Source organism: Octopus sinensis, linkage group LG7, assembly GCF_006345805.1.
Source record: "Octopus sinensis linkage group LG7, ASM634580v1, whole genome shotgun sequence".
Lineage (NCBI taxonomy): Eukaryota > Metazoa > Mollusca > Cephalopoda > Octopoda > Octopodidae > Octopus > Octopus sinensis.
Genome location: NC_043003.1, coordinates 70693260 through 70703259, shown reverse-complemented (window position 1 = coordinate 70703259; position 10000 = coordinate 70693260).

Sequence of the window (10000 nt, the reverse complement as noted above, 5' to 3'; positions counted from 1 at the left end):
AGATATGATCTGAGACACTGAGATCATATTAATTCATTTATGGCAACCAAAAAAGTGTTTACAGTTTTATGATTATCTTATGATTAGCTGATAATTTCAACAGGTTATTTTACTAAAATTTGCGACTAATTAAATTAAGTTATTGATTAATCTGAGGGTACATTCATTAGTTTTCTGCTGAAAAAAAAATGTTAAAAAAAGTTAGTTTTGATAATCTACTGAAATATGCTAAAATTTATTATAAAAACAAAAAAACAAATAAATAAATAATTACTGGCTTTGCTTAATGGAAACAAATTGAAACATAAAACAGCTTTAAAAAGGAAAATAGAAGTATTCTCTATTTTAAAGTGAAGCGCAGTTAGTACACCGTTAAATTATTTTAAAAAGCACAATGAATTTATAATGAAAGTTAATAGAAACAAACAAAATTATCTGATTTTATGTGGTGCCTCAGCATGACCGCAGCTTTGAAGCTGAAACAATTTAAAGAATTGAAAGAAAAAAATTAAACATAAACATGGGGCATTATATCATTTTATAGCTAACAACCTTGGAGGTGCAAAAATGGTTTAACTTTTCCCACAGAATGAAATTTCTATAAAAATTTGCTTACAAATCCCCTTTCTGACAGGACCTTCTATACAAATCCCGAGAAAATATGATTTATTTGGGTAGATATGACAGCACGTAGTGACGTAATATGGGGTTTGGACGCTTCTTCCTTAAACGTTACGTATTTCTGAATATAGCAAACACATGTATATGAACTGGCCGCCCCTGTGCGGTTGAGAAATGACGCAAACCCCATACTACATCACTTGATATGAGCATTTCTTTAAAGACGTCCGTCGACAATTTGATATTTAACCCTTTGAACGCGGAAAAGGATATATCTACTCAAAATTTTATTCCTGTTAACTTCAGAAAGCGATTGGGTTTGAAAAAAACCTTTCCTAAGCTGCAAGAAGCGGTGACACCATTCCTAGTAATACTATTTACAAAGACAATTTTTCAGATCCTCATAATTTTTTCCCTATATTCCATCAAATATCTCTTTACAGAGCTAAAATCAAATACTTTTGGCGGTGGATATGAGAATTGTAGCTGTAGGAAATGCTTAAGAATTATTGCAGAAGCAGAAAATATTAATTCTGTTTTGGGGAATAATTAATATTGCAGGACTTACCATAAAATTTCATTATGCAGTCAGTGGGTGAATCATGAAGTTTATATCTTTTTGTAGCTGTTATATTTTTTTCTAATTTGTGTTTTGTTCTACTTTTTGAGAATAAGAGATTTTTTTTTATAAAATGACCAAAGCTAAAGGATATTTTCAGCTCAGTCAATTTTTGGAAGAGTTGAGGCAAGATTACAGGTCAGATAATTACTGTTTGCCTTCCTCCAAACAGTTTCAAATATCATGAAAGTAAGCGGGGTACACTGCATTTAAGCCTCTGATTCAGCTATAAAGCTGTCGTTGTAATATTTTTGATATTTTCAAACACGTGGCATCTCCCTGTGGCCAATTAGTATAAAGACGATATTAATTTCTGCATGATATTTAAGATTAGAATCTTGAATTTGAAATCAAGTATAAAGAAGCATAGAAGCATAATTTAATTGTTCTTTGATATTTCCCTTCACATGAAACTAATTTACAATTTAGATTCACTCCTCGATCTTTGCTTATATTTAACATGTGGAGGGTGGTGAGCTGGCAGAACCGTTAGCACTCCGGGCGAAATGCGTAGCCGTATTTCGTCTGCCGCTACGTTCTGAGTTCAAATTCCGTCGAGGTCGACTTTGCCTTTCATCCTTTCGGGGTCGATAAATCAAGTACCAGTTACGCACTGGGGTCGATATAATCGACTTAATCCGTTTGTCTGTTCTTGTTTGTCCTCTCTGTGTTTAGCCCCCTGTGGCTAGTAAAGAAATAGGTATTTCGTCTGCCGTTACGTTCTGAGTTCAAATTCCGCCGGGGTCGACTTTGCCTTTCCTCCTTTTGGGGTCGATAAATTAAGTACTAGTTGCGTACTTGGATCGATCTAATCGACTGGTCCCCACTCCCCCAAAATTTCAGGCCTTGTGCCTAGAATAGAAAAGTATATTTAATATGGAGGTGCAATGGCACAGTAGTTAAGGCAGCGGACTCGCAGTCGTAGGATCGTGGTTTCGATTCCCAGACCGGGCGTTGTGAGTGTTTGAGGTAAAATAATTAAAGCCCCACGAGACTCCGGCAGGGGGTGGTGGCGAACCCTGCTCTACTCTTTCACTACAACTTTCATTCACTCTTTCTTCCTGTTTCCGTTATACCTGTATTTCAAAGGGCCAGCCATGTCACACTCTGTGTCACATTGAATCTCCCCGAGAACTTCATTAATGGTACACGTGTCTGTGGAGTGCTCAGCCACTTGCACGTTAATTTCACGAGCAGGCTGTTCTGTTGGTGGGATGATCTGGAACTCTCGTCGTCGTACCCGACAGAGTACCACGTTTTTTTATATTTAACACATTCGGCTGCTGTCTTTAGAAAATGACATATACAACATCACCTTAGCATCTCTACAAGGTGAAGCAATTTATTTTATTTATCTCGCTAATACGTGTAATGAATAAGTATTTTTTTTTCCAGAAATATTGTGTACGACCTTCGATCAGACCCAGTATCGAGATTAAAAGATTAAAAAAAAATGGTAATGGAAGTCGTGGTGCGGAAGATGAAGAAAATTATCAGCTTCTAAAAAAACACATACAACAGAATTAGAGTCATATAGAAAATGTGTGAAGTGTAGAATGTTATGTCTGTGCTTGCGTTGTGTGTGTGGGGGGGGGGGGGCGTGTCTGCGAATGTATGTGCGCGTGTGAGTGTGTATGTGTGAGTGTGCGTTACAGTATGTGAATATGAAATTTAGAAAGTTGTGCGTTAATGTATGTTTGTGTAAAGTTAGACTGTGGTGTGTGTGTGTGTGTGTGTGTGTGTGTGTATGTGTGTGTGTATATGTATGTACGTATGTGTATGAGGGGGTGCGTGTTTACTTGTGTACATGGGTGGTGCATGAGCTAGTGTGTATATATGTGCGAGTTTGTATTAATAAGTATATATATATATATATATATATATATATATATATATATATATATATATATATATGTATGTATGTATATACACGTTTATACGCATACATATATACATACACACACACACAAACACACACATATATATATACAGTTGCGGCCAAAATGTTCAGAACGGCATTGTTTTCGTCAGAAAAGTAGATATAATTTTTTATCAAAGTTGTTTTATATTCTGTAATTTTCACAAACAATAAATACAATATTACTTGTTATTGTCTGAGATTTTGGTGTAATTAAAGAGGATAATACAAAAGTTATGGATGATTTAGTGATTTACTGCAAAATCCATGGCGGCCAAAATGATCAGAACGGTTGAAAAAATAACAAAATAATCAAAAATGACAGAGAATACTGGAATTATTTAATATTTAGTGTGAAGCCCTTTAGCTTTAGCTTCAATCACACTCTGACTGCATGAGGAAATTAAATTTTTAATTTCTTGCTGGGTGATCTTCCTGAAGGGCATTCCATAATTGCTCAGTTGTTTTAGGATTTCTGGCTTTCGAACGTTCTCCTAGAATATTCCATACATTTTCAATAGGATTGAGATCTGGGCTTTGAGCAGGCCAATCCATTATAATAACCTTTTCAGCCTTGAGGAAGTTCATGACCACCTTAGCCTTGTGACATGGGGCATTGTCCTGCATTGTCCCTACCAGCGCTTCTCTTTCGTGATCACCTCCACCGTTTCCACTTGAGAATCGTTTGTCAGGATCACGCGCCTTCGTAGTTTTTCGCTGATTCTATGTTGATAGGTACGAGTAGATCCAAATAAAAAATACACAACCTCGCAGTGCTGTCATATAAATGCAAGTTAGAGCCAGTGCATTCTGGGTAACTAAGCAGTGTGGATAGTCTTTGGAATGTGTTTGTGCAGTACAAGCAGAATTTTTGATTGATCGTTGGCCCATGTTATCACAGATCAATCCGTGATAAGCGTAATACGGTTCACTATTGAGTATACAGTGTTTTTCCGGAACAGCGATGAATGAATTATTTATAAACGAGGCTGCATGTATAAGCATATAAGCAGTTAACATAGATGAATAATTTATTTACCTTGGAGCAACGGGAATTGTTTTTCCGCTGTGATAGGTAAATGAAGATCGTACGTAAGAAAGATTTATCTCCTTCCTCCCAGCAAAGCAACTTATTCCACTTTGTGAACGTTTTATTACAGCTGTTGTTTACAACATAGAACTGTTTTTCGACGACTAAAAATTTACTGTGCAGTTCACGATTTCAGTTAAGTCTATATACCATGGCTGAGAAAAGGATATGAAATTTCGTGCCAGAACTTAGGAAAACAGATTTCTCTCTTACTCCTTTCTATTCCTTCTCTGCCTAAATTTCTCTTCTCTGCTGGGCATTGGAGATTTAAGAACTTATTCTTTTGTAAAATACTATAACATGGTGAACCAGGTCAGTTTAAGCTGTAAACTTTTTTGAACTTATAATATTCTGTGTGTGTATATATATACAGATACAATACCAATATTCCACTGAACTTTTTAATAATTCCTTCTGGAAACTATCTTTAACATTGTTTTGAGAATGTATATATATGTTGTAATCTTTTGTGCCCAATATTATAATGGACTTGTTAAACTTTTTTATATTTTCCCAAGATTTTCCCTTGTAAGTCGTTCTTAACATGTTCTTATTATCAAGGAATGTATATGTATATTGTAATATTTTGTGACAACCAGTACCTGGCACAGCCAAGCTTTTGTGCCCAATATTTTGATGAACTTGTTAAACTTTTTTATATTTTTCCCAAGATTTTCCCTTGTAAAATGTTCTTAACATGTTCTTGTTATCAAAGAATGAATATATTTATTGTAGTATTTTGTGACAACCAGTTACTAACACAACCAAGCTTTTACATGTTACTTTTGACAATCTATTTCTAAAATGTGAAACCGGTAAAGTAAATAAACACGTTTTAAAATTGCATTTTCAAACCTTGCTTCATATCTATATATAATATGTATATATATATATATATATATATATATATATATATATTATATATATATATGCATATCTTATATATCATACATATGAGAAACGTATGTCTTTGTCATGTGACTCTCTATTGAGTATAATAGAAGACAAATGGCATTCATGTGTATACGAACATGGCCATCCGCTACTTCTCTTTCTCGGGTATTTAGCTATCGAAACTCCACCATAGTACTGAGTCCTTGTTTCATTTTTCACTCTCCTCGTGGCTTTCCAATGAAACCTTTACTGATTTCAGTTTTTTTCTGAATCTATTTTTCATTTGTTCATCTCTGTTGTTTGTAAGACCTTTCTCTTTCTCTCTCTCTCTCTCTCTCTCTCTCTCTCACCACCTCCCTCTCCCTCCCTCTTCCTCTCTCTCTCACCGCCTCCCTCTCCCTCCCCCTCTCTCTTTCTCTCCCATTTTCTTTCTTGTATCACAAACATCCAAGCGAGTTCTCTCTCGCCTTGCTGTTAAACCGCTGTGAGCTTACTGACTTCGGCTTTAGCTGAAATATCGCGATGACAATACCGGAGATTTCAAGAATCGAGTAAAACCGATTTAACTCGGCAAAGAAATAAGTTATACAAAGTTGTAGAAGGAATCATTTATGTGGACTCGTGGTACAGATACAACTCATGTAAAGTCAGTCTTCAACTCTAGAGATAAACCCTAATCTAAACTGAGAATATAAAGAATAAAAATAGCCTGGAACTTGAAGACTATGGCCCATCTCAGTCCAAGTGCACTGAAGTCAATGGGTTATCAATAGAAGTTTCGAGAGAAAGGTCTAACTTAATTTTAATAGATTAAGAGGTTGTGCAACTGGAAACACATTTCTGTGTAGTTTGTTGTTTTCCATATTTTATTAGCATATAAAGGTAACTATTGCAGTTGCTTTTTAAGTATTGACAATAATGGCGCATTTAATTATTAAGGTAGCAAAGGGATTGATATGATGATGTTTCTTACCTTGCAATGTCTTTTTATGGCCTACAACACAAGTGACTGAGCAAAACCTGCACTCCAAAATGTTTGAGACAATGACATCAACTGACAACATGTTGAAGGTATTTTTAGGAAACAGTCATTTCTGTAAATTAACGCATACTGTTCTGCAATAGAAAGCGGTAATTTATCCTTTATTAAAAACATTCTTGCAATCATCAAGGCTATAGCTTCAAAGACTTGAACCAAAACAAGGTTACCGATAAAATTTGTGCATAATTTATATTCAGTATATGTCTCATGTCAATGAGACAACGATTCTCATTGGATATTTTAAAAGAGAAAGTGCAATTATATTCAGAATTCCACCCATTCCGACAGATTTGCTCATTTTATTTAAATGACTTCAATTTCCATTGAACAGAAGCCTTGCTAAGTCAGTCAGTAAATCGCAAGAGAAAATAATGCATTTGATGGCAAACATTTTAAAGAATCCTGTTTTGCTCAAGTTCAAATTTATGCAGGATACACAAAAGCTGAATATTCTCTATTAAAACCATAAATATTGTGTATCTCCAGGTGCTGACATGAGTGTTCAAAATTCCCAAACTTATGATGGGGGATTATCTAATATCATATAAGCTGGGTATCAAATATATTTTCTTTTATAGTTTCATGTATTGCAAGTTCGCTGCTCAGATGTCCTCACGCATTAAACCAATGAATTCCTTTCCAGAAATGGTTCCTACTCACTTTTCGAATTACCGTAAGAATCGGATAATTCAAGAATAAAATATAAAATATTCTTTCGATATTAGTTTCAGTAGAATAAAACTGTTTTGACTTTCCCTACATTCTATGTTCATATTTAATGATAGCAGAAACATCACTTTTCGGGTGGTTTCAGCTGATCCACTCTAAATAATATTTATACATCTAATTCCCAGTTGTTTAATATGTCTGATGAGTTATATTCAATTTCTCTTCTTACCTTTATTCGTCTAATAGCATTCACTCGTTCAATAAATAAATTTAGAACGCTTTAAGACAACATTAAAATTCATATCAGGAATCAAGCTGACTGGATCACATAAAAATCTTCAGTTTATCACATATTTACATATCAGAAGATACGTATATATCTTTCCATAACACTGAACTAGACTGCACCCATAGAACGTGTTAGGAGAAGAAGAACCATATCGATAATCTTATGCACATGGTTCGAACACGAGTGATTGTATAAGTGATTTCCTCAGCATTATTTTTCCTTCCAAATACATACGTACATCATGCATTCGTAATACATATGCGCACACACATATATCAGTGTGTATGTGTGCATGTATGTATGTGCATGTGCACTTTGGTATTAACAACCTAAATAAACACTCAACTACAAATGTAAAGAGATGGGAAATGGTATTCTATTCCCGTTCATCATGTGAACTATGATAACCCGAACACTGCAGATCTCAGCAAAGGAATTAATTATCAGAAATATATAACAGATTTCATGTTATAATCCTTATTGTGTAGTGGAAAAGTTTTCTATGATGGCTATTAAAAAAAAAAACATTCTGCACAACAATCAAATACTTCAGTTGGGAGGAAATGAAACTAGTCTGATTTAGGAACAATACCATTCTTCTTCTTCTTCTTCTTCTCTTCTTCTTCTTCTTCTTCTTCTTCTTCTTCTTCTTCAAAAACATTCAGCGAATCTGAAAGGATACTGGAATCTACATAATTTGGGTGATGCTGGAGCAAGCTTATCACTTGGAGAAATGTTTTTACTTATCTGTCTGCAGAAAGCTTTGTTGGAAATGCTTGAGCAAAGTTTATATTTCAAGAAGTGCAAACAGAATAAAATGTTTATTAATTGTGACATTGTCATGAAGTGTGTGAGAAAAAAAAAGGAAAAAAAGAAAGAAAAGAAAAAAGAAAGAAAGAAAGAAAGAGAGAAAAGGAAAAGAATGTAAGACTATCTTGCTTTGTTAAAAAAGCAAGTGAATTAAAAGGAATTTTCTGATCGAATCGTGTTGAAATAAATAATAAAGAAAAATTGAAAATCGTTTTTTTTTTCTACTCTAGGCACAAGGCCCGAAATTTTAGGGGAGGGGGGCTAGTTGATTAGATCGACCTCAGTATGCAAGTGGTACTTAATTTATCGACCCCGAAAGGATAAAAGGCAAAGTCGACCTCGGCGGAATTTGAACTCAGAAGGTTTTCGCCTGGCGTGCTAACGTTTTTGCCAGTTCGCCGCCTTAGAGTAACTGTCTTTTAAAGCCTTATTAATTTAACACGCTCACCGATTTCCACTCATTTATTTTTACCAAAACTTTCGTTGCGACTGGCAACCTTTTCAATAGTCTTTGTGTTAAATTAATGAGGCTTTAAAAGAGAATGACTCTCCCCAGACACAACAAAATATGCTTCAACACACGAATTCACATAAAGAATCTTGCGCAAACCAAAAAAAAATATATATATATACAAAGATAGGCGCAGGAGTGACTGTGTGGTAAATAGCTTACTTACCAACCACAGGATGTCGGTTCAGACTCACTGCGTGGGACCTTGGGCAAATATCTACTACAACCTCGGGTCAACCAAAGCCTTATGAGTGGATTTGGGAGACGGAAACTGAAAGAAGCCTATCGTATATATATGTATAATTTGTGTATCTGTGTTTGTCCCTCCACCATCGCTTGACAACCGATTTTGGTGTGTTTACGTACCCGTAACCTAGCAGTTCGGCAAAAGAGACTGCTAGAATAAGTACTAGGCTTACAAGGAGTAAGTTCCGGGGTCGATTTATTCGACTAAAGGCGGTACTCCAGCATGGCCTCAGTCAAATGACTGAAGCAAATAAAAGAATAAAAGAATATATATATATATATTATATATATATATATAATATATATATATATATATATATATATATATATATATTCACACACATAAATTAGAATTTTAAAGAATTTTCTGGACAATGTACGTTTTAATCATTAATTCTTTTAGTAAACGTTGCATACTCATAACTAATTACTAATCAACTTTCTTTAATAATATAATGCAGCTGTTTGAATTGAATTGGTTGTATGTCATTCAAGCAATTTAATTACGAAATACACCATTGATATTGTGCGCGAATTTGTAGCACCTGCATTAGAAACCAGACAGTCATAAAGGTGGAGGAGTAATACTATACTAACTGGACCCTTGAAAGAATTCACGGATAATTTAAATATCGTCCAATGAATAGTTATCATTTAATTAAAATTGTTTAATTTGCACTATTTTGGTTAATAAAAACTTTTATTATCCTTTATGTTATATTTATTAATAATTTAATTAAGTTATTGTGTGAAAGTATTTGTTAGATACTTCCATTACAGCACTTCTCTATATGCAATGTTTCTTACTTCTTTATTGCCCACAAGGGGCTATACAGAGAGGAGACAAACAAGGACAAAGGGATTAAGTCGATTACATCGACCCCAGTGCAAAACTGGTACTTAATTTATTGACCCCGAAAGGATGAAAGGCAAAGTCGACCTGGGTGAAATTTGAACTCAGAACGTAACGGCAGACGAAATACAGCTAAACATTTCGCCCGGTGTGCTAACGTTTCTGCCAGCTCGCCGCCTTTATACAATGTTTCTAGTATAGGGGATTCCCATTCTGCGACCATGAGTGCATTCGTTTTGAGGTATCACTTTAACCGTCACACTGTTCATCGCCCTTGCTCTTGAAAAAGTTACGTGACGCTGGCCATGAGTGAATCATGGGTGTGGCCAAGTGTATGCCAACTCTATCGAATGCTTGCCCCTTGTGCTTTATTGATTGTTTTAGAATAGGACAGACGAGCCGGGAACTGGGTCCGATGCAGAACGAATGGAATGTTTG